At 46.3% G+C, this 24,270-nt stretch overlaps 1 protein-coding gene and 1 non-coding gene across 5 annotated transcripts in view; one reads left to right on the forward strand and one right to left on the reverse strand.

Moving 5' to 3' along the window:
• Positions 1–24,270, forward strand: part of LOC124619220 (microtubule-associated tumor suppressor candidate 2 homolog) — a 586,056-nt gene that overhangs the window by 222,377 nt on the left and 339,409 nt on the right. The gene's annotated exons all lie outside the window — the stretch shown is intronic.
• Trnat-ugu lies at positions 12,742–12,815 on the reverse strand. The gene has a single exon. It is a non-coding gene; the product is annotated as a tRNA-Thr (tRNA).

The following is a 24,270-nucleotide window of genomic DNA, read 5'->3' on the forward strand; positions in this document are numbered from 1 at the left end:
GGCTGATCAAATGTATACATTGATGTATAGATATTTGGCATACTGGAGCCATCAGTGTCTGGATATCGCGAATTCGTTATTCGAGTGCTTCCTTCGAAGACTCGTTGTCAAGTCTTCGAAAGAAGCACTCCAATAACGAATTCGCGATATCCAGACCCTGACGGCTGCAGTATGCCAATATCGATACATCTGAATGTATGCATGAAGTACATTGGGGCCTTGAGATGGCAAACTGAAATGCTGAAACTGGTAGTAAAAACAAAATATCGTGGTCCGCATACATTCATTCCGCAAGCTGTAACCTGTATAACACTTCAGCCATTAATGCTACTATCTTAAAGTTACCAAAACAGTAAATTGGTAATCAATGTTACTGTCTTACGAAATAGTGACAAGAGAGATGATATTTCACAAATAATTTAGTTTGGTGACTCACATGCAACTGAAACTTTTGTTCTTTACCCCTGAAAAAAATATTTTACCTGAAGACGTGATGTTTATTTCGGGCATGTCCGAAAGAAGACATACCAAGCACTCATATAATTGATTTCCCTAGATGGGCAACCCTTCTTCAGTGCGGATAAACAACTACGTCAGACCTCCTGCGGGCATCTCAGTGTAGTGGACACAGAGGACATGGACCGTGACCGCGGATAGATGGTGCTGCGTGGGAGTGCGGGTCGGCCGTGCGTTGTGCCGAAAGAGTCCGCACAGTTGCGACAACACTGTGTCCCGGTGACGCAGCGGTTAACACATCTGCCCAGTAAGCAGGAGATATTCAATTCGAATTTCGGTCCGGCACTCAGTTTAACTTGTCGCCGCTGATTCCGCGAAATGTCCCAATGCAGCTGACATCAGCAATTCCTTTCCTTTCCTCCCATCCCCTCCCCTCCCCTCTCCGGCCCTCCCCCCTCCACTCTCATTTTAAATATAACATTTTACCCTTATGGGTGACTACCCCCACTTTGGGAAACACTGCCTATTGAACCACTGTTCATTGAAACAAAGAAACCAGCCTAAAGTTGCTTCGTGAGTGTAGCAAATGGGTAAGGGTGGATGGCTCGGAAAGCGACAATATAACACGGGTTTACGCAAATATCGTCTTGAATTTAAAGTCACTGTTGAGTTTTAACATAGTGAATTCTTTTTAAGCATAAGTTAATGAGTTAATTCTGATACAGGCCAAAAATGAATTATTGTCACAAGCTATTCCAGCACTGCAATCAGATACAGTGCAATCCAAAAATAACCCATCACTTGTATGATATCCAAACAGTTGTGATCTGCCTCCACTCTTGATATAAGATACACTTCCTCAGTAATAATGGTAATTATGACTCTTATTGCCGCGTGGGCGACACGCTCAAACGCTGTCTCTCGACCGCCGTCTCTGACTTTCGCTCTTCTGCTGCTACAGAAGTAACTTCACTGGCACCCAGCGCTCTGGGCGCCTCGGTCTCTAGAACCACTACATATACGTGTTTGCGACCTGTGTCAATAAACAAATAATGTTGATCCCCTTACACTGTGCAATGGAAAACAAGATTTTCAATGCCAATAAGAGTGTTAAATCATGTTGTTTATGTTTTATTACGAATGAAAAAGTGTCACTACAGACCGGCTGCCCAACCTCGTCAGGCGGCACTTCATGAAACTTTATTGAGATAATCTTAGCCTGAATTCTGAAATGTTAACGGCTTTGTATTTCGTGGTACATTACTGATGACCCACTCCGGCTATTCGTGTAAAGCTTATTGTTAAATGAACGCATTGCCAATTGGTCAAGTTAAATTTGATACTTTGTACTTGTAAGCAGGGTGACAAATTTTCGTCCTCAGCGCTTAGTCATCCAGCAAAACTGAGTGCTACCGTGCAGCAACAACAGTGTATGAAAGAAAAAGGATTGCACTAAAATTATTGGCAGTAAAATGTAGAGCTTGTGTGTACCTAGCGGTTGAAGCCAATGCCTGATGATGACAGTACAACGCCAGTGCATAGGTTCTGAATGCCATCAGTCTGCTCACCATTCAGCATGGTGACGGCTGAACCTATAGATTCGGTACCAATATCGTTAGTTCTCCATTACTTTTGCAAGTCAGCTCTTCAGAGACCCAAAAGATGTCAGAAACGTCTTGTACCAGCAGTAGTGTAGGCACTGGTGTGATTGTGCCGATGGCTCAAATTATTTGCGTATTTTATGATTCTCTGGGTGGTGGTGGTGGTGGTGGTGTGGTGGTGGTGGTGGTGGTGGTGGTGGTCAGAATGTATAGCTGAAAAGGAGGTCAAAATACGCCAGCCTTTCGTAATAAATACACACTACACCTACCATCTGGCAGACACTAGTAATCCCGTCACACTGAATTGTGTTACTGGCCGTTTCAAATTCTGTACCTACCACATACCTCTCGACATAATGTACTGCTTTCTGTCGTCGTGAAGTCGGCCAGAAGTACTCCAAATCATCCTTTGCAACAGCAGAGAGAGCACAGCTGTGCACAGCGAGTCTATTTGGACAATAATTTTACCCGACAACGTCTCTGCGTGTCATCGTCCGATACGTAACGCTGAGGGTGGGCAGCGGCGTATAAATAGCGAGCGTCCAGTTGCCGCTGTTTCGGCGGCCGTGTGTAGACGCCGGGGAGCGCCGCAGACGGACGAGGTGTGAGGGACGCGAGGCGGCGTTGGGCCCTCGTGGCAGCTGCGCCTCGCCGCCGGGCGAACGCGGTCTGTTTACTCTGCTCCGGCAGTGGCACCGCTGCCGTACAGCAGGTGGGCTACCAGAGCTGCGCTGGCCGTCCGTCTCGTGGGTGGGTCGATGGTTTGTAGGTGCACTTGTGGCGCCCGATAATGTAAAAGTTCCAGCGGGTACAGATCAAGCGAATTTGGTAGCAAGTGAGTTTTCAGTATCATTCTTCTCCAACCACTGTAGTACGATAGTGACAAGTACAGTTTGTGTCCGAGCTACACAGCTATCGCAGTACCTTAGATCAATACCACAGCTACCACTGGAAGCCCCCATAGCGCTGTCGGGCTGGGCTAGCACTTGGATAGATGACCATCCGGTCTGCCGAGCGCTGTTGGCAAGCGGGGTGCACTCAGCTCTTGTGAGGCAAACTGAGGAGCTACTTGATTGAGAAATAGTGGCTCCGGTCTCGTAAACTGTCATACGGCTGGGACAGCAGTATGCTGACCACATGCCCCTCCATATCCGCATCCAGCGACGCCGGCGGGCTGAGGATGTCGCGGCAGTCTGTCGGTACCGTTGGGTCTTCATGGGATGTACGGGCGGAGTTTATTTTAGTAATAAGCACCGCTCCGACCGACTCACGTTCGTGGCGCGATGCGTACTTCGAGCAGCTATTCGCCACGATGATGGCGTATCCGGACATGATTCTCAACGTGACGTAATGAGAAACATGATTCTCAACGTGGCGTAATGAGAAACATGATTCTCAACGTGGCGTAATGAGAAACATGATTCTCAACGTGGCGTAATGAGAAACATGATTTACTCCAACAGGCAATACGTTACCATTGATCGACGGTCCAGTCCCGACTCTCCCGTGTCCACTAAAGTCGGAAAGGACGGTACCATTGGGTCAGTATGGGAAGACGTATCTATGTCTGCTGCGAAGATCCATGTTGAATTGTGAGAGCGTAACGGTGTGCTGCGAAACTCTTGCACCCGCACCAACATTGTATTCCGTCGTCAGATTTGCCAGATTGCAGGCTATGTCGCTTCGCAGCGAGGGCAGGCATCCGAACTCCACAGTCTGCGATGAGCGGTGGACGTCGAACAGCATGCCACCTACACCTGGTCTCACTGTCTTTCAACCACTTTCCGTAGACGCTCACGAACACAGCAGGCGAACATCGGACAAGCTCGGCGTTATACAGATGCTTGTTCCCAGCCGTCGGGCCGTAACAGTCTGCCCTTTGTGCAAAACTTAAGGACGAAAGTCAGTTTAACATCATGTCACTGGCAAGTAACATCGATGAAACTTGGACGATACATAGAAAGAACTTGTACATTACAGTACACTATTTAGACAGAAAAAGGCAATGAGACGAATAGAAATGGCACTTTTATTCAAATACAATAGTTATATTGAAGTCATGGTGATTACTTACGTTCCCCCGGACATCAAAAAAGGTGATACATAGTCGTTACCAGGACATGTAGTCAGCACGGACGGCAGCGCATGCTCTGCCCTCATCTTTGGTGAGCAGTACGAGTAGTAGGGCGTTCCATTCCTCCGCTAGGTGTTTGACAACTGGTGGATGGTCTTGATGCATGCAAACGTGCTGCTATACGTCTCCCCAACACATCCCACACGTGCTCGATGGGATTTAAGTAGGGGGAACGAGAAGGCCAGTGCCTTCGCCGAACAAGCTCTCATTCCAAGAGCTGCTCAGCCTGCGCCGTTCTGTGTGGTCGTGGATACTCTATAAAAATGAAGTCATTGCTGAATACACCCTCGAAATGACGCACATGAGCGAGGAGTGGAGACTCACAGTGACGTTGATATGTGAGTGTAGGGTGTTCGGGTGTTCGAAGATCTGATGGTCAGTACGTCGAAGTAACATTACACCTCCCCATACAATAACACCTGGACAACCAAAACGAACAAGTTAGGCGTTCCTGCGTGCATTGACTGTTTTCACCTCTCGCCTTATAAGGGCGTGTCCAGAACCACTACTCAGACTGAATCTGGTCTCACCCGAGAAGAGCACGCGACGGTACTCCTCGCTGGTCCAGTCCCTATGATCTTGGCACCATCGCAAAAGATGCCGCCGATGTGCGGACGTTAACAGAACAAAACACTAGCTGTCGTGTAAAGAGCCCATCCTGATGCAGTCGCCGTGTCACTGTGAAGAACAAGACTGCGCGCCTTAAATGTGGCTGCAATTGTACCCGCTGTCTGAGTTGGGTCCCTTTTCGCCACTCGGAGAAAGTAGCGGCCACTTGCTGCTGTACTTGACCGCCGCCGACCACCACCTGGCTTTCGGGCAGCAGTGCTTTGTGATTCGGAACGGTCCCCATGCACGTGAAACAATACTGTGAGCAATACGATAAACCCTGGGCTACACTCGTCAAACTTCGCCGGTCCCCCATTTTTCCGATAATTCTGCCCCGCGTGAACTCGTCCAAAAGTTGCCTCCGGATCATACTGTAATGTACGGCCCTATAGAGCACCGTGACTGTTCACTGACGAACGCACGTACGCTGTCTTTCCCCGCCGCTTCAGCTGCCTCGTGTTTGCTGGACCAGCTCCGTTTGCCCCCACTGTCTAGCTGAGCTTATGCCATGTGACGACCAGTTTTCTGCACGACTGGGAGACCTGTGGCTACTAAAAATTCCAGCACTTTCTCATTTCCACAGAACTGTTAACATGTTAAGTTACTTCGTCTAGCTCGTTCTCGAGTTCTGCGGAGCAGTGTACCGGGTGATCAAAAAGTCAGTATAAATTTGAAAACTTAATAAACCACGGAATAATGTAGATAGAGAGGTAAAAATTGACACATGCTTGGAATGACATGGGGTTTTATTAGGAAAAAAGTATTGCTAGACGCGTGAAAGATCTCTTGCGCGCGTCGTTTGGTGGTGATCGTGTGCTGAGCCGCCACTTTCGTCATGCTTCATGCTTGGCCTCCCAGGTCCCCAGACCTCAGTCCGTGCGATTATTGGCTTTGGGGTAATCTGAAGTCGCAAGTGTATCGTGTTCGACCGATATCTCTAGGGATGCTGAAAGACAACATCCGACGCCAATGCCTCACCATAACTCCGGACATGCTTTACAGTGCTGTTCACAACATTATTCCTCGACCACAGCTATTGTTGAGGAATGATGGTGGACATATTGGCCATTTGCTGTAAAGAACATCATCTTTGCTTTATCTTACTTTGTTATGCTAATTATTGCTATTCTGATCAGATGAAGCGCCATCTGTCGGACATTTTTTGGACGTTTGTATTTTTTTTGATTCTAATAAAACCCAATCTCATTCCAAGCATGTGTGTCAATTTATTCCGTGATTTATTCAGTTTTCTAATTTATACTGACTTTTTGATCAGCCGGTACGTTACCTTGCAGCATCAGGGGTCCGCAACGCAGCGGGCGAGTTTGTCTTGTGGTGGTGGGTGGTCACAATTTTGTTGCTCATTATTTATAACCACGGAAATTACTGTTCAGGGTATTAGTTACACAACAAAATGTTGTTTATAGATTGCCAACACAGTCATTTGTTTGCCTATACTGTTCATGGATCATTACTATTGAAAATTGCGCCAGTTTCATTTCCACTGTCACTTACGGTAGTACATTCAGCATCTCCTAATAAGTTTCGTATAACAATTACATCGGTGGTAGAGAATGACCAATTCAGTACTTTCATCCAAGTAACGAAGGACTGAAAATGAATATTCAGCTTCTAGCGACATCAATGACTCTCCCTACATAGCGCCAACAGTAACTCACGGCAACTAGACCGTCGTTCTAAATGCCTGCAGAACACCATAATCTTTAACATGACTCCGTGCGCGAAATCGTTTCGCTTCACTGCTTGGGCGCGTTGATTGTGATAGGTGCGTGCGTAACTCATGAACGACAAGCGGCCTCCTACTTCACACAATATTACTACCTCCTCGGTACATTAAATGCACGTCTGCAAGAGTTTGTAGCGAGTAACGCTCCGTCTTCGACGAAAGCAGAGCGGTTTCCAGACAAGGGCCTCACGCTTTTCTCATTAAGGCTCTCGTTTCTTCCACAGATATTGCATGGTGGCTTAATTAAATATGATTGAAAATATTTTTAGTGGCTGTATGTCCGATTACGCTGTCTCGTAAACGGTTGGCCCTGACTAGTTTTATTACGCTATCTGACTGCATAGAATAACAACAAAGAATGAAATGAAAATTTCGTTTACACAATTAATTAATTAAGTCCCCAGCAACTATAAAACCTACTAAACCAAACCACAAGTATAACTGTTCTGTATGTGGGAGTGTGACTCAACGTACATCTGGCACGGTTCTACTTCAACAAGACAAGAATTTTTAAATACCATTTATACTGAAGTAACTAAAGGAAATAAAAATACCATAATTACTCAAGAAAACCAGAATTACACTCTAGTACAAGAACACAAGCCAGATGCTTTGTTGACTGAACCTGTCATGACGCATTATTTAAAACATGGAAATAATGAAAAAACACGCAATATTTTACCTTGATATATATTGACGAAAAGCACTCTGATCGTTACAGTATTTCCATTCAAACCATCTGCTGTCTATCCCATCAAACAACTGCATAAAACATGGAACAAGCACTCCTTACTACATCATCTCGACAAGCCTTGCCCACTAGCACATCTCAACACGAACTGTCTTCGCCGGCCGAAGTGGCCGTGCGGTTAAAGGCGCTGCAGTCTGGAACCGCAAGGCCGCTACGGTCGCAGGTTCGAATCCTGCCTCGGGCATGGATGTTTGTGATGTCCTTAGGTTAGTTAGATTTAACTAGTTCTAAGTTCTAGGGGACTAATGACCTCAGCAGTTGAGTCCCATAGTGCTCAGAGCCATTTGAACCATTTGAACGAACTGTCTTCTACGAGCTCTGCCCACGCACTGACTACTACGAGCTCTCCACAAGCACTGACTTCTACGAGTTCTTAACAGGCACTGACTCTACGAGCTCTCAACAAGCACTGTGGAGGCGGCTTAATAGTACTCTTTGGCGCAATCTCTGGCGCAGTGGCTCAGTGTAGCCACCTTTCAATATTCATTTCAGACAGTTGGATTTTGATATGACCAGGACTCGCATTTGACGGAGGACTGAGATAAAATCCCCCATTGCAGTTTCCTTGTTTTTGTTAAGTCGACTGTGGTGAATACCGGGCAGTCCAAACAGTAAGAAATATTCAGTTCCAAGAAGTATGTTACGTGATGGACTTACAGCTTAACGGGAAAGCAAAGAGGTGGTCATAAAACCTGTTCCAGAAAATAAGATTTCTTTCAGAGAACATTCAGCGATGAACAGGAAGCAGCGTTCTATGACCATGTTAAAATATTACATACTCAGCTTCTGTCTTTAGTAAAAGCAGTGAATAAATATGCAGAATAACTGAGAATAAAGCATTGGTTATATGAGGCAGAAACAAAACCGGCTGGGCATATTTCCGATGAATTTATGAACAGACTGGAAGATTAAATGCTGAGGATATAGCATCTAAGAGTTTGCAGAGAGCATCAGGTTTCAGCAGAGAAAAAGCTAACATATTACATCGCAAACTAGCTGAACTGACGGAGAACTTAAATGTTTATAACCATATATAATACATTTAAAATCTTTTTGCGACAGAAATTGTTTCCTTCGCAATTTCACCTTGGATACAGCCTTCGAAAAACTTAAACAACCATAATACGTGGACGGAAAAAATATTTAAAAAAAATCAATGAACGTACGTGGCACCGAAGTATATTATTATATCAAGTAATAGTACTGCTTAGTGTGAAGAATGTTGCAGTGCAACCTCCAGAAAGTATTGTAATTGTGTATAAGATTTAGTATAAGATGCCATCCGACGTTGTTCTGTCGACTGTTGGACTTTGAGGGACGCCAGCATTGGCCTGGGGTGAGATAGAGGGAGGGAACGTTTCATCTGATGGGTGTGTTTGTTGCGTCTTCCCCCTGTTGTGTGAGCGCTTGGGGACTGGTTCCCATGAATGGCAGACACGCCAGCTGCGGTTTCTCTCTCTCTCTCTCTCTCTCTCTCTCTCTCTCTCTCTCACACACACACACACACACACACACACACACACACACACACACACACACACACACACTATTACAGTCCGATACATATTTCATTGAATCGAAGGATGATGGTGTTAGAGACTAATCAGGAAGAGGAATGTAGCGATAGACGCATGTCGTTTAAGTCTGCAATGCAGGTTTACGAAAAATGGTTGAGTGGATCTGACAGTGCAGGATGCTGATGACGATCATCATGATTTTTGTGTTTAACGCAAATGGCAGATAGAGTATGTTTGATATCATCACGCCGATAAGTCTAATACCACTCCGGTGTGGGACACATCAGGTGGAACATCTAGTGCATGCAAATAAGCGTAATGAAAATGTTGAAATTATCTAGCGCATACATTGAAGAAACCACAGCACCTCTTGCTTGTGCCCACCTAGAACAACTGAAGATGCCATTACCAGGACAGAATCTGCCTACATACTTCTGCTCTTACGTATTTACCAGGAAGACAAAAGTGAGCAAGTAGAGTGGTTACAATCAGTCACTCTTTCACGCTCCAGTCGGGCATGTAGAGGAGGGATACCTTAGTACATCGTACAGTGAAATGTACCCTATGCCACAGACTTCTTAATGATTCACAAATTATGGATGTAGAGATAGGCAGATTCTTATTATTGTAATTTGTGTAATCTTTCTTATAGATTTTAGCCCACCGCTCCTGCCGTCTCTTCAACGGTTTTGTTGTTGATAAAATCATTTTTCCGTCTGTTGGAAAACAGATCAAATTCGGTGCTAAATAACTTGTTCATTCCATTCAGCGTTACTCGTCCGTACTGTAGGCCAAATGGACGCAGTTACCTGCTAATATTAGAAACTGGGAGATCGGCATTCAGCAACATAGATGATCAGTCATTCGTCGACTGAAAGACGCCAGACCTTCCTGTGTGTCAGCTGCGAAGCAGCGTTTGAAGCGATTACGACGTGGAGAGGAGAGAGGCAGGGGTGCCGCCTGCTCCCCCACTGCTCAGGGCGGACAATGTGGCCCTCGCCCAGCTGTCGGCGCGCCCCCAGCTGCCGCTAGGTGCCGTCTGATAGCGCCAATTACCTCCAGCCCGTGGCAGCGACGCTTTCGGTGACACTGCCGTACCGAACAGATCTCCTGCCGGGACTCGCAGCCGTATCTTCCCTTTACACTGCCAACACTCTTTTCAGCTGAACTAAGTACCACAGTACGATTCATGACCGGAATGAAAGCTGCCCTTCTAAACAGCAGAACTCCTCTGGACGAGAGGTATTGGCGTAATGGAAGCTTTGGCGCCTGAACGTATTCAAATGTCTTTGACAACACGAGATACTGAGAGGCGTAATTGTACACACACAAAAAACAGTTTTGCACCACCCCGGTTCCGAAAATTCCGGAACCTGTACAGAAAATTGGAATAAGGATCAACATAAACATCATTTCCGCCCCCTTTTATTGCTCATGAAAACCACACATTGGATATTGTACCACCATACAGCGGAACCTTCAGAGGCGGTGGTCCACATTCCTGTACAAACCGATACCTCTAATCCCCAGTAGCGCGTCCTCTTGCATTGATGCATGCCTTTATTCGTCGTGGCATACTATCCACAAGTTCATCAAGGCACTGTTGGTCCAGATTGTCCCACTCCTCAACGATTCGGCGTAGATCTCTGAGTGGTTGGTGGATCACGTCGTCCATAAACAGCCCTTTTCAATCTATCCCAGGCATGTTCGATAGGGTTCAAGCCTGGAGAACATGCCGGCCACTCTAGTCGACCAATGTCATTACCCTGAAGGAAGTCATTCACAAGATGTGCGCGATGGGGGCGCGAATCGTCGTCCATGAAGACGAATGCCTCGCCAATATGCTACCGATATGGTTGCAATATCGGTCGGAGGATGGCATTCACGTATCGTACAGCTGTTACGGTGCCTTCCATGACTATCAACGGCGTATGTCGGCCCCCATATAATGCCACCCCAAACTGCAGGGAACCACCTCCTTGCTGCACTCTCTGGACAGTGTGTCTAAGGCGTTCAGCCTGACCGGGTTGCCTCCAAACAAGTCTCCGACGATTGTCTGGTTGAAGGCATATGTGACACTCATCGGTGAAGGGAACATGATGCTAATCCTGAGCGCTCCGTGTGGCATGTTGTTGGACCCATCTGTACTGCACTGCACGGTGACGACGTTGCAAAGATGGACCTCGCCATGGACGTCGGGAGTGAAGTTGCGCATCATGCAGCCTATTGCGCACAGTTTGAGTCGTAACACGACGTCCTGTGGCTGCACGAAAAACATTATTCAACATGGCGGGGTTGCTGCCACTTTCCTCCGAGCCATAATCCGTAGGTAGCAGTCATCCACTGTAGTAGTAACCCTTGTGTTGCCTGAGCAAGGCTTGTCATAGACAGCTCCTGTCTCTCTGTATCTCCTCCATGTCCGAACAACATCGCTTTGGTTCACTCCGAGACGCCTGGACACTTCCCTTGTTGAGAGTCCTTCCTGGCACAAAGTAACATTGCGGATGCGACCTAACCGCGGTATTGACCGTCTTGGCATGTTGAACTACAGACAACAAGAGCCGTGTACCTCCTCCCTGGTGGAATGACTGTAACAGATCGGCTGTCGGACTCATTCCGTCTAAAAGGCGCTGCTCATGCTTGGTTGTTTACATCTTTGGGCTGGTTTAGTGACATCTCCGAACAGTCAAAGGAGTTGTGTCCGTGATACAATATCCACAGTCAACGTCTGTCTTCAGGAGTTCTGGGAACCGGGGTGATGCAAAACTTTTTTTGATGTATGTATCTTAAACTTCAGTTGCATCCGTTACAGGGCACACTCGGACACACTGAGCGAGATTCATTCTGCAGGCACGACGTCGAACTGTTTGTCATAGTGGCATTAACGCATTAGTGAGCTTGGAACACAGTAAGGCGCTTGTAAGAACTGATAACGTTGCAGCTTAAGATATCTCGCTAATTTGCCACAGCAGTTACTTCGAGTGTATTGCGCGGAGTTCGTTGTCTGGTGGCTAGCGTTGCTGCCTGTGGATCAAGGGATCTCGGGATCGATTTCCGGCAGCGTCGGGGATTTTCTCCGCCCGGGGACTCGGTGTTTGTGTTGTCCTCATCATTTCATCGTCATTCGGGAAAATGGCGAGACTGGACTGTGTAAAGATTGGGACTTTGTACGGGCGCTGATAACCACGCAGTTGAGTGCCCCACAAACCAGATATCATCATCATCGAGCATATTGGAAGTAGGGGAATTTGGTAGCGCGCAAAGTGTACTTGCGCTAATGTTACGCTTGTAACAATTATGTATACTATGCAGCTTGCTCAAGCTTTAGTGCGTTTCGTAACGAAGATTACTCTATAACTGTATGTTAGTGGTTTCCATTGTTTTCGTTACATTGTGGTTCGCTTTACAGGCTGCCCCTTACTTCGTCGACCATTTTTACGTTCACTGTCAAAGGCCTCTGCTAGACTTTTACGGTCTTCGGCTATACACACACGTATTGGTATGGCTTCTAAAGTCGACTGCTGATGTTCCGTTAAATCATCTTTCGGTCTTTCCTTATCTACTGCAATCCACCAGAGAACTTACGTCCTCCATCAGTATTCTATTCTACTGTTCACGTACCGCGCCCACTTGTTTGATTATGCTAGCACACAGGACGGCGTCGCCTGATAAGGAAGTAACTTTTTCTGTATCTTATTTAGCGCGAACCAAATAACGCTGACAGCTAGCTTCGTTTTCTTCTTTCTTCGTGGGGACGGGGGAGGGTTTCATTGGCATCTAGCAACAATTCAGAGAAATAAATGCAAATCGAACTTCAAGCTTCCGCATTTGTGAAGAGACAACATTTCTAGGGTATTACAATGAAATGAACACCCTTAGCCGCTTACAGGCGTTGACATACGTCAACGGGGACAGATGAAAATGTGTGCCCCGACCGGGACTCGAACCCGGGATCTCCTGCTTACATGGCAGACACTCTATCCATCTGAGCCACCGAGGACACAGAGGATAGCGCGACTGCAGGGATTTATCTCTGGCACGCCTCCCGCGAAACCTACATTCTCAGCGTATTGGCCCGCACTACATTCGTAGTGCCCCCGCCCATTATACTCGTTATTCGCGGCGCGTTGCCGATTCCCGTAAGAGTTCGGGCACTGTTTGTGCATTCGCACAGGAGGAGAAGATGGTCAAGTGGCCGGTGCCATATAAGCAGGAGATCCCGGGTTCGAGTCCCGGTCGGGGCACACATTTTCATCTGTCCCCGTTGACGTATGTCAACGCCTGTAAGCAGCTAAGGGTGTTCATTTCATTTTAATATCATTCTAACGAGCTGCATGGTCACCGATGGTATCTGTTCTTTCTGACATGTCCGAAAGAACAGATACCATCTTAGTATATTTCTAGGGTAGTTCCTAGCGAGTTTAAATTTGTTTTACACCTAAACCACCTCCTGAGCAGAGTGCTGAAGCTCGCTGACGTAGTGTGTGTGCTGTATAGTACACAGACCGCCGGCGACTAAGCAGTGTCGTTCCCTGCACGCCCTGGTCCAGTTGTTTCTGCTGCGGGTGGATTGTTGCGCAAGTCTGCAAGTTGAAAAACAAGCTCCGGTGAGACAAGTTGTTGTTCCAATTGAGATCCCTCGGGCTCTCTTTCTGTTGGACTAATGTGGCTCTAAAGAACAAAGTCCTGCAAGGACCCGCCCTCTATGAAATAATAGTAAAAAAATTACAAAACTGGTGAGGAGTGGGCCGCGCTCTGTGCATGCCTGCCTTCAATCCATTACGCTCAAGTATCTCGCTAGAGAGCTTTACTCTGGCTGAGAGGTTCGGTCACTGGCCGCCCGATCGTTGCTCGTTGCTCGTTGCTCGCTGCGAGCGGCCGGTTGCCTCGGGGCCACTTCCGGCCCGCTGTTGTCGGGGACGGTCCTGTCCTCTTCGAGAGCCGCTAAAGCGTCCGTGGGCGGCGCGCTGGTTACCGCAGGCCCGCTAATCCGCGAGCTCCGGTCTGTGGACCAGAGTCGGCGCCACCGAGTTCCAGACGGGCCCGCAGTTGGGCAGCGGGCGTCTAAACGCCGTGGCGACGACATGACGGTCCGGGGCACCTCAGGTAGGGACAGCTGAGCTCCGACAAGTGAGTCCTGAGTCATCAGCGGCCGCCGCCACTTGGCGTTCGCTGCTGGGTCAAGGTCTGTTCGAGAGCTTCCATCGAATTACCGTCTACAATTATGTTTCCTTTTGTCGGGTCTTCAATCCACCTTCTATTAGATCTTCGTCACAGACCTTTCTGTAGCAAATCCAGCAACAAACTTCCTTGCTCCGTCTACCAAACATTCGTCTTTCTATACCTCCAACCTATCTCCATTACATTCCTCTCGCCTCCAACTGGAGTCTGTTGCCCGAGCAGCCGGATATATATATAATCTCTCTCTCTCTTTCTGTGTGTGTGTGTGTGTGTGTGTGTGTGTGTGTGTGTGTGTGTGTGTGTGTGTGTGTGTTGCAACAAACTGATTGCATCCGTACGTTGTTTACGGCTGAAAACGTAGCTACCTAACTACGCAGCGATTCAGAATTACGCAAACAAGTTCTTCGCGCAGCCTAAATGTTAAGAACGGAAAGCTCTCAGCCATAAACTGATCGATGTCGTCCGTCAAGGTATTCCTGGTTCCCGGATAATACAGATCACCGTATCTTAACTCTTCTGTAGCACAGAACAGTAGAATTGGGACTGATAATACGATCCTTGGCTGATCACTATCGGACGGGATGGCGAATAAGAACCACAGACGTTGCTGACGTGGTTGTTTCAAATCCCAGCGACACAAAATCAGTGTAGGAGCGTATATGGTAATTGCCCCCACACGCTCCTCAGTAATACAAAAGCTGTCCGTTTTTAGGTGTAGCATGCGAAGTACAGTCCATGTAGCAGCAGCGACTACAGAAATGGGCACTGTACTAAGATTTCTTGATTGTACAAATGCGCTTCACTCTAGACGACCGTGACGCAGAATGACCGTGACGCAGAATGACCGTTTATAGTATATTATTGACGCTGCAGAAAGAATCGTGCTATAAATAAAACAGTAAAAATTTTGCATCTCCTGATGATCGTTTTGCTCAGAACTGTTAGTATATAAATGCTTCATCAACAGCCCGAGTTCATTACATAAAAATGAAGTTTCTTAAATATTTATTGTTTGCAGCTACATCTTAAGTCCTAGAAGTGGAATCGACCTAAGCTGGTAATCTGTCAGGAAGTGCACACTCTGCTCTAGCGTGTAACACAGGTTTCTCCCTTCTGTTCTCTAGCAGCATCAACGCACTGCTTTGTCAACGGCCTTGCGAGGTGGATAAGCAGGGCACCGTCAGATCACTACGTTAAGGACCGTCGTGGGTGGTCAGTTCGTGGGTGGGTGGCCGTCCGCGTAACCGTGCGTTTTTGGCAGTTTTGCGTTTGCGTTTGCCTTTCCGGCAGGGACGACAGGAGGGGTGGTGGTGTCAAGTCCCTGATCACCTGCCTTTGCGCCAACGTCCTGCATTAAATTCCAAACCTCTCGCAGTGCCTCACGGAGTGAGGGAATGCGACACTGTTGTTGATAATCCGTCCGTCGGAGGGGGACGTTAAGCTCAGGGGACCCATGGTGGTGTTCGAGAGGTGGCGGCTACATGCCGGCGATGGCTTTCACACTCTGTCACCACCTCCAACACGAATATATACCATTAGTCATGTACATTTAACAGACACACTTATACGCACAGCTCTCGTACTTTGCGAAGGAAAGGTGACTGCTGGCACTGTGTATAGGAAACAAATTTCCTGTTAGGCGTTTGAAACAGCCCTTCGGAGTCTCCGTGGCGTTCATCCCAAACGACTTTAATTTTACTTAACGTATTGGTCGATGTTTCTCACTAAGAATTATGAATTGCTACATTTTGCCATCATCGAGTAAACCATCGACCGTTTCGTAACTCTCCGGTGATGTAGTAGTCCAAGGTGGCTCTATCTTGGTGATGTGTCGTGTTGTTTACAGTACTGAACGGCGCCTTCAGGGTTCGCAGCTGAGAGTGAGACAGAAAGAGATAAGGGTTAATGTCGGCGAGGAGTCGCCAGCAGCCAGACCACGGAGTACGCTGCAGTGCAGAGGTCATGAATAATGCACAGCCCTGGGGCAGCGCAGAGCAGAGAAGAGACGTGGCTGACTTTTTATTCATAACTCCCTAGAGCAGCGGGCAGGGCCGGCAACACTCACTCACTCTCTCTCTCTCTCTCTCTCTCTCTCTCTCTAGTGTGTGTGTGTGTGTGTGTGTGTGTGTGTGTGTGTGTGTGTGTGTCGGAAATCTGATTGCAGCCGTCAAGCAGTAATGTCGACGCTTTTTGTTCCCTAAAAGAGGAACGAGAACTTCCATCTCCTGGCGCTCCTCAAGCTAGTTTACAGCGTGGAACCTAGAAAGTCGTCGTTTCGCCAGTGAGAATATCCCTTTCTCGTAATTTCAGATTTACAGAGGGTCTCTATTAAACAGACAGCTGAACAATGAACGAAACAGTCACGAAGAAACGGGCTACTCATGAAGCTCCAGATGTCTGAGAGGCAAAGTTGTCTTGGGCGAGTTCCGAACCAGATCGTTACGGACAATGGTCCTCTGTACGGATGGTTTAGTGAACAAGGTGGTGACAAGATGCACTTTCTTTAGATTCTGGCGTGCAACTAGGATTTAAGCACAAACTCCCGAAGGAAATTCCTTTAATGACGGCAGATCTTACGTCATCTTCGGACAGTTAAAGTATTGTCATATGGTACCAGAAGAAAACATTCTCACGTTGATTTAAAATCTGCCACCTCGGACCTGAAGCATTTTTATCGATAGCGTAAAAACAACCGGATAGCCCAGGGCATAACAGCGTTCCTAAGACAACTGAGAAAGTGGCGCAGTGTTGCCTTGTACCGAAGTAAAGCGCACAGCAACACAGAAGGAAAATGAGACTTCTGACTGTCTAGCTTGTGAAACAGTGATCTCGTGTAAGGAAGATGATACACATGTCGCAGCGGAGAGTCCAGAGGTTGTCAAGGTTCGCACATAACTAGAAGAAAACGTTACGCTCAAAAAATGCTTGTAATGCCATCAAACCAATATGATGAATACTCGTGTATATCTAAACCTGTAGTTTATGTAGTGAAGCATTTTCTCATTGCATCTCATCGCATAAGGAAAGTAAGATCGAACGTAAAGATTGTTAATGAAATTTATGAATAAGAAATGACCGTTAGTAACATAGCAAGACGTTAGCAGACACAGAATATGCTATATATAAATAACCCCTTGCCTCTGTAAGCGGAAAAATGCGTAACTGGTGGGAAATCGAACTTGTAATCTCTGTTTTCTCGATTTGTTTTGCCCGGTGTTTATATCAGAAGTATATGCGTGTCTATAATACGGATGGCTGTTAAATGCCTTTCATGTTTATAAGAAATTTTTTTCTTATGTGTACTAGTTACATGTATTCGTCTTTACGTGAGTGCATGTGTGGGCCATTCGCAAAGGCCCATTATCTAAAAAGAAGACTAACTGTAAGCGGTAATCATGTGCACCTTAGAGTGCTTCCTTAAGACTTAATGAGAAAGTTATAGGGCACTTAGAGAACAACTGAGGATAAAAGGAAATAATACAGTCTCATTACATAATCAAAGCCTTCTGTAGAAAGTATATTGCCGTTGCATAGGCTACTAAGTTTCTTGGCAGGGACGACGCAGTAAGATGTCCTCGATGGAGAGTCATACAGGCGCAGATGCAGTGCCCTTACATGCCCAGGAACGGGTAATATGACGATTATCCTGTTACACCTCAGCAGATAAAATAAGTCGCAACACCGTTTTAACGTACGCGAAGAAGCTGGTGACGAACAAATCCTATCACGTGAGAACTGTACGTAGTTCGTATTTTCTAAGTGATCTTTGTATATATACCCCTTGCTTACGTAAGCGGAAAAATGCGTAACTGGTGGAAAATAAAACTTGTAATCCCTGTTGATTTCTCGATTTGTTTTCCCGGTTTTTACATCAAAAGTATATTACTGCAAAGGCTGGCATCTAGCACTAGAAACAGGGGAATGTCTAGTTCACGCGAAACGTTGAAATGTAAAAGTCTTTCGCATCCTAATTAAAGAGTAATAGCTAATCAGTTACGTTATACATTTGGCAGTAATATTACGTCGAGATTAGGAGGCAGAACAATTACATCGGTTCGGTCGTTAGTAAACCGAGTAGCGGGGTTGGGTGTATTCGTAGAATTGATAGGAAATTGCTGTTATCTACGAAAGAGACCCCTTAAAACACGCTAGTTCGACTAGCGTTGAACATTGCCCTTTTGCGGAACCCACTTCACATCGGAGTGACAAGGGGATCCACCGTGTGACGAGCAGGTCAGTGAGACTCGTCACCGGCAAGCGGGTGTAGCAGAAATGTTAAAAAAACTTCACTGGCAGGCAATGAGAGGACGACGTCGATATCTGGCGAGGAAATGCTTGGCAAATTCGCCGTAAGTGAACTCATTACGAGGACACTTAATTCGTTTTAAAACTTAACAGAATATGCTCACGTCCAGAAGTTACGCAGAAACATATCGGCAGAGCTGCTGTGTGAAAATAATTTGTAGATCTACTATTACTACTACTGTGCCCGTCCAGTGTCAGAACAGTCTCTCTCACGGACAACGAAAATTATAAAAAAACTGTGCGAGGAGGTACCTAGGTAAGTTTCTCCGCTGATGTTCATCTCCTGCGGGACTAACTGCTTTTTCCGCAACCACCATGCTTCGCGCATTGCGTTGCACTGACGCCATTAAACACGAGCAGACTTGCACTCCAGTGTGATGGGTGGGTGCCTGCCAGCTGTAAGACGGGCCATTAAGCAGTGGAGATAATTGCGCCTGGCGAGTTTGGCGCACCTCTGGAGCCCAGAGATTCCAGACGGCTGTAGTTTCCGTGCTCCTCCCCTCGCTCGGCCCTCTGTTTTTCCAACCTCGGCCCCCGCTCCTCCTCCAGACAAATTATCGTCTCCATAACCCTTCACCTCCGCACCCGCTGGCTTTGAGGGCCCCGCTGCGCTCCTCGTGTTTCCCGAACAGCTGTTGCCTTGTTTCCCCCCACCCCCCCCCCCCTCCCACCCATCCTCCCACCCTTCCTCCCCATTCTAAGAATCACCCCGTAAAGTTTTACAGAGCACACGAGCCATTCACAAGCAACAGCAGACGTGGAAATGCTATCCAAGTCAGTTTAATGGCTCTTTGTTCTGGTTGTCGCACCTAACTTTTGAAAATGCCGCGTTCCTATAACTTACTCAGTAGGGATGATTCTGCTCTAGACCTAGTGTACAAATGTTCAAGAACCTTCAGAAAACTTCACATTGTACTCTGGCGATCTTATTTCGAACACTCTAGATGTTTTCTTCCAGTACCGCTCACCTAGTAGCCATTCTGAATCCACTGGCGTCCAGTGTCTAAAGTCAGCCGTAGTATGTTATATCTCGACACCAGTTTCTTCTTGTGTGGCATGTATGGTGTCAAATACTGGCATTTAAAGTTATCAACCCAAAGACAGGTTAAAATACCTCGGCACTTTAGTAGGTACGGTCGCATTGGGGGTGGTAGCACCTTCCAGTTCTCAGACCTTTTGTACTGTCTTACCAAGCCACTTCCCGCAGGTACATGGGAAATCCACTCCATATGCAACTCGCCTTCATCTACATCCATACTCTGCTAACCGCTGTGAAGGGCATGGCAGAGGGCACTTACCATTGTAGCAGTTATTAGGGCTTTCTGACTTTCCATTGGTGTATAGATCGCGTGGGCCCGCATCTCGTGGTCGTGCGGTAGCGTTCTCGCTTCCCACGCCCGGGTTCCCGGGTTCGATTCCCGGCGGGGTCAGGGATTTTATCTGCCTCGTGATGGCTGGGTGTTGTGTGCTGTCCTTAGGTTAGTTAGGTTTAAGTAGTTCTAAGTTCTAGGGGACTGATGACCATAGATGTTCAGTCCCATAGTGCTCAGAGCCATTTGAACCATTTTTATAGATCGCGTGAAGAATGACAGTTGAAATGTCTTCGTCTGTGCTGTAATTATTCAAAGTGGCTTAGCGATCCCTATAGGAGGGGTTGTGGTTGTTTATTCTTAAATTCAGCACTCAGAAGTTTTGAAACTTCGGACTTAGGCTTTCATAGGATAGATGCAAACTATCTTCAAGCATCTGCCAGTTCAGTTGTTTCAGCATTTCCGTGACACTTTCCCACGCCTCGAACAAACCTGTGATCATTCGAGCTGCCCTTCTCTGTATAGATTCAGTATCCCCTTGTAGTCCTATTTGACGCGGGTTCCACGCACTAGAGCAATATTCTAGGATGGGTTGTAAGTGTGTTTCGTGCCCAGTCTCCTTTTCCCAGTATTCTACCAATGAATTGCACTCTGCCACCTGCCGTACGCACAGCTAAACCATTTCATATCGCTACAACTCGTTACACCTAGGTATTTATACGGGTCGACACATTCCACCTGTGACTCAGTGACTTTATGTTCATAGGATACAAAGTTCTTAAAGTTGTGCGAACCGCACTTTTTACATTCCTGGACATGTGAACCAAGTTCCCAATCTTTCCCACACTTTTAAATGTTGTCACGATCTGACTATTTACTCTCCGTCTTTTAGACGGTATTCCTCAGAGAAGCCATTTGCACATTAATAAATCGTTATGTTGGTGTGACTGAGAGTCGTACGTCCATGTATAGCACAAATATTCCTAACGTTGACAGTCTGCGTACTATTGCGAAATTGAAAACTGTGTTAAAGCTTGAAACAATCTTTGCAGCAAACTACTATCTTGTTTCGGTTTTTTTTGCCGTCAATCTCTCTCACATTATGTGACTGAGACAGCGTACTGCCTCTGCAACTCGGTTTCCTTTTCTTTCAGATTAATATGACGTCAGGTGCATGTAACGATGCTGGCTGCTGGGGTTGTTGCAAAAGAAAATCTTAGATACTTAATTACATTGTAAAAATCAAGCTTTGAAAGATAGTATTAGCGTTGAAGTTTTCCCTCCGATGCCAGAAGTCTAACGTAGTATTTTGCTCAAAACAAAACGAACCGCCCAACATCTGAATTTTCTAGCTAAGATTTGAGGTACCTGATCTCTTGGACGATTCCGGGTTTGAGTTACTTTTATCAAAGCTGAAAAACATGAACGAAGGCATCGGTCTGTCATAACATGACATGACGGGGCAGGACTGATAGTGAGGCAGCAGGGAGTAGTAGCGGGCGTTGCAAACGACGCTTCAGCTGACATAATTGATAATCAGTAAAACGCACACGGGGAGATGAAACATTTCCTTCTTGTAATTAATACTAAGGGCGTTCAGCGTCACATCGATGTATCATAAACACAACATTTTCTAGTTATGAGACAACAGGTTTTCCGCATTAAAATACTCGTTGCTGTATCACATGTATTTCAGTGCATCGTCTTAAGGTGTCCATTTCTACTCGCGAGTATTCACGATTTCCATTAACGTCTTCAACCATATGATCTTCCACTGCCCTTTATGGGGCAGCGAGTAAGACTGCACGATTGTGTCAGACGAGAACCGGGAAAAACTAAATCACTCAACTTGGTGTTTCCCGTTCACCGGTAACAACTAGATGGGTGAGACTCACTACAGACTATAAAGCTCAACGGTTGCTATCGACAGTGAGCAAAGTACGGAAGGAGGGCGCCCCAGTCAATAGTCGGCCTGACCCATTCGTTGTGTGTTTGCTGGTCCGGGAGTTAGGTCAGTGATAAGACACCGTTAAAGTGTGCTACACACGACTCCAAAGCGGGAGCGGCTACCCTCAAAGTGCGGGAGTGCCGCGACAGACGAGCGTTGCGTTCTGACTCAGAAGGTGAATTATTTCATTTTCCGATAGCCAACAACTGTTGAGCTAAGCAACCAAAGAGCACCCACACTCAGCAAATGTTACATGCATATTTTATTTCCCGTCTGGCAACTCAAATACAAGAGACTGTATTAAGAATTTGCAATCCTTAGACGAAAACACACAATTTCCGGCTCGTATATACAAAGATAGATTGACATTTATGTTCGATAAATGCGAAATGAGTAGGTTGTAGAGGATAACATGTTATAAAAATACACACTAGAATATTATAGAAGAAGAAACATGCTACTATTTCCTCCACAGTTCCCAAGTGGATACAAAGAAACAAAATGGAAACTTAGTTTCATTTGAAGCTTGTTCTCAAACCTACCACAAACGCATAAATGAATGTACACTCCCAAAAGTGAACTCTAAAGCTGTTTCAGCCCCATCACGCACAAAGCACCTTAAAACAAATGTTTACTCAGATATCACATTTGCTGAAGCTTTGCGGCTGTCACATTTTATTTACATGACGAAACGGTGTCTCGAACCTTCTGGGTCAAATTGGAAAAGGTGATAGTGGGTCCATAACCAATTATATTGAGATAGGGAACCAATGGACGGAAATGCATATTTACTGTGTTACGGACATAGACAGCGTACACCGTATAACAATGTCGCTCACGGAGACTTCTCATAATGTTGACCGCCAGTCTCAATGCATGTATTGCGCCGGTGCATACAGTTCTGCCGCACGTTCGCAAAGATTCCGGGTATCTGTCTGTACATGGGAGCAGGCAGCAGGCGGTGAACACCGTACGCTCTGACCACCAGACACACACACCGTTCACAGCTTAGCTCATGGTTCGTTCGTCGTGTGACGACCGCATGAAATGCATCGGCGCAATAACCTGTGCCGCATGCGCTCGTCACTTTGAACAATTACTATGAACTATGTTCTTATTATGCGGTGTACGCTGTGTATATCCGGGACACGATAATTATGCATTTCCGATCATTGGTTCCCATTCTCAATATAATCGGTTGTTGACCCACTACCACTGGTTTCACTATGATCCAAAAGGTTGGAGGCAACCTGTACGCATATTAAGTTTTTCCTATTACGAAATTCGTCAGTGGGGTAGGAGCTTACTACCGATAAATCCTTTAGGTTGAAATATCCCGACCAGAAATGGGCTTCCCATGTACACTGAAACCTTCGCATCTGAAAGCTGAGAAGTATTGACCGCTAGCATCTTCACGGCGTTATGTCGTCTTAACAAGACGCTCCATTGTTTGTGAATACAAGCGACGGAAACAAATGCTACGAGTGCGAACTCCATTTGCCTTCTCCCTGACAGCGGCTGGACAAGCGTCAGGAAACAGACAGATTTTTCTAATAAAAACTCCAGTCTTAGCTACAAGGTGCAGACGAGGTCGGCCTGTACACTTTCGTGCTGTAGGTGTCCCTTCACGTTTCCACTTCACTATCACATCTGAAACAATGGCCTAGGAATGTTGAGTAGTGTGGAAATCTGCCGTAAGACATGTGTCGCAAGTGACACCCAATCATCTGACCACGTTCGAAGTCTGTGGGATCCGCGGAGCACCCCATTCTGCTCTCTCACGATGTCTAATGACTACTGAGGTCACTGATACGCAGTACCTAGCTGTAGCTTGCAGCACAACGCACGTAATATGAAAAACGTATGTTTCTCAGGGTGTCCGGATACTTTTGTTCACATAGTGTAACTAAAAGTAGCTGAACCGTCAGCTTCCTTTCTCCGTATTGCAGATAGTAGGCTAGTCTGACTGTAGCATCTGACGCTTACGACTGTTAAGAAGCGACGAATTTTCGAGAATGTAACAGTGAATGGAAAATCATTGTAAATAAAACTGAAACCTCAGACTGCTGAGAAATTTGGGCGTATTAGGAAAACCCTCTTAAAATAGAAAGCTTAAATAGCTTCCCGGTGAGAGACCCGAATTAGATTCATTAAGCGTCCTCCTTCACCCAAACTCGTAGTAAACCGTCTTTCTGCAGATTCTTGAGATTTCGTCAGCGTGTGACAGTTATCAAGTAGGATTAGTAGGAGAGATCTAGAGAGAAGCAACTGGTTCATAAGAGGGAGAACATTAAACAAATGCTCGTCAACTTCAGTGGCAGGCAGTTTACGAGAGGTGTTACGCATCGCGGAGAGGTTTACTGACAACACTCTGAGAGCGTCAGTTTCAAAAAGACACGCAGCGTTCTACTTCCTCTCCTTACCATTACGATTTAATAATGCAATTTAGTAATGATACGGAGGCGCACAGGCCGCCGTTCTTCCCGTTCAACATTCTCTAATGCAACTGGAAAAAGAATGTGAGGAGGAGTGAGTGAGGGAGTGTTAGATACTACTCAAGTACCCTCCATCACGTACCTTGCGGTAAACAAGGAATTTGTGCCGCAATCGCACGTAAGTGAAAAATGTTGTACTGGCATTAACAGAATTGAAACAAGTATTGACGGCTGAGAACGGGACCTGCAAGTTTTCAGACCGGTTTTGCAATAGAT

This window comes from Schistocerca americana, chromosome 6 (assembly GCF_021461395.2).
Source record: "Schistocerca americana isolate TAMUIC-IGC-003095 chromosome 6, iqSchAmer2.1, whole genome shotgun sequence".
Lineage (NCBI taxonomy): Eukaryota > Metazoa > Arthropoda > Insecta > Orthoptera > Acrididae > Schistocerca > Schistocerca americana.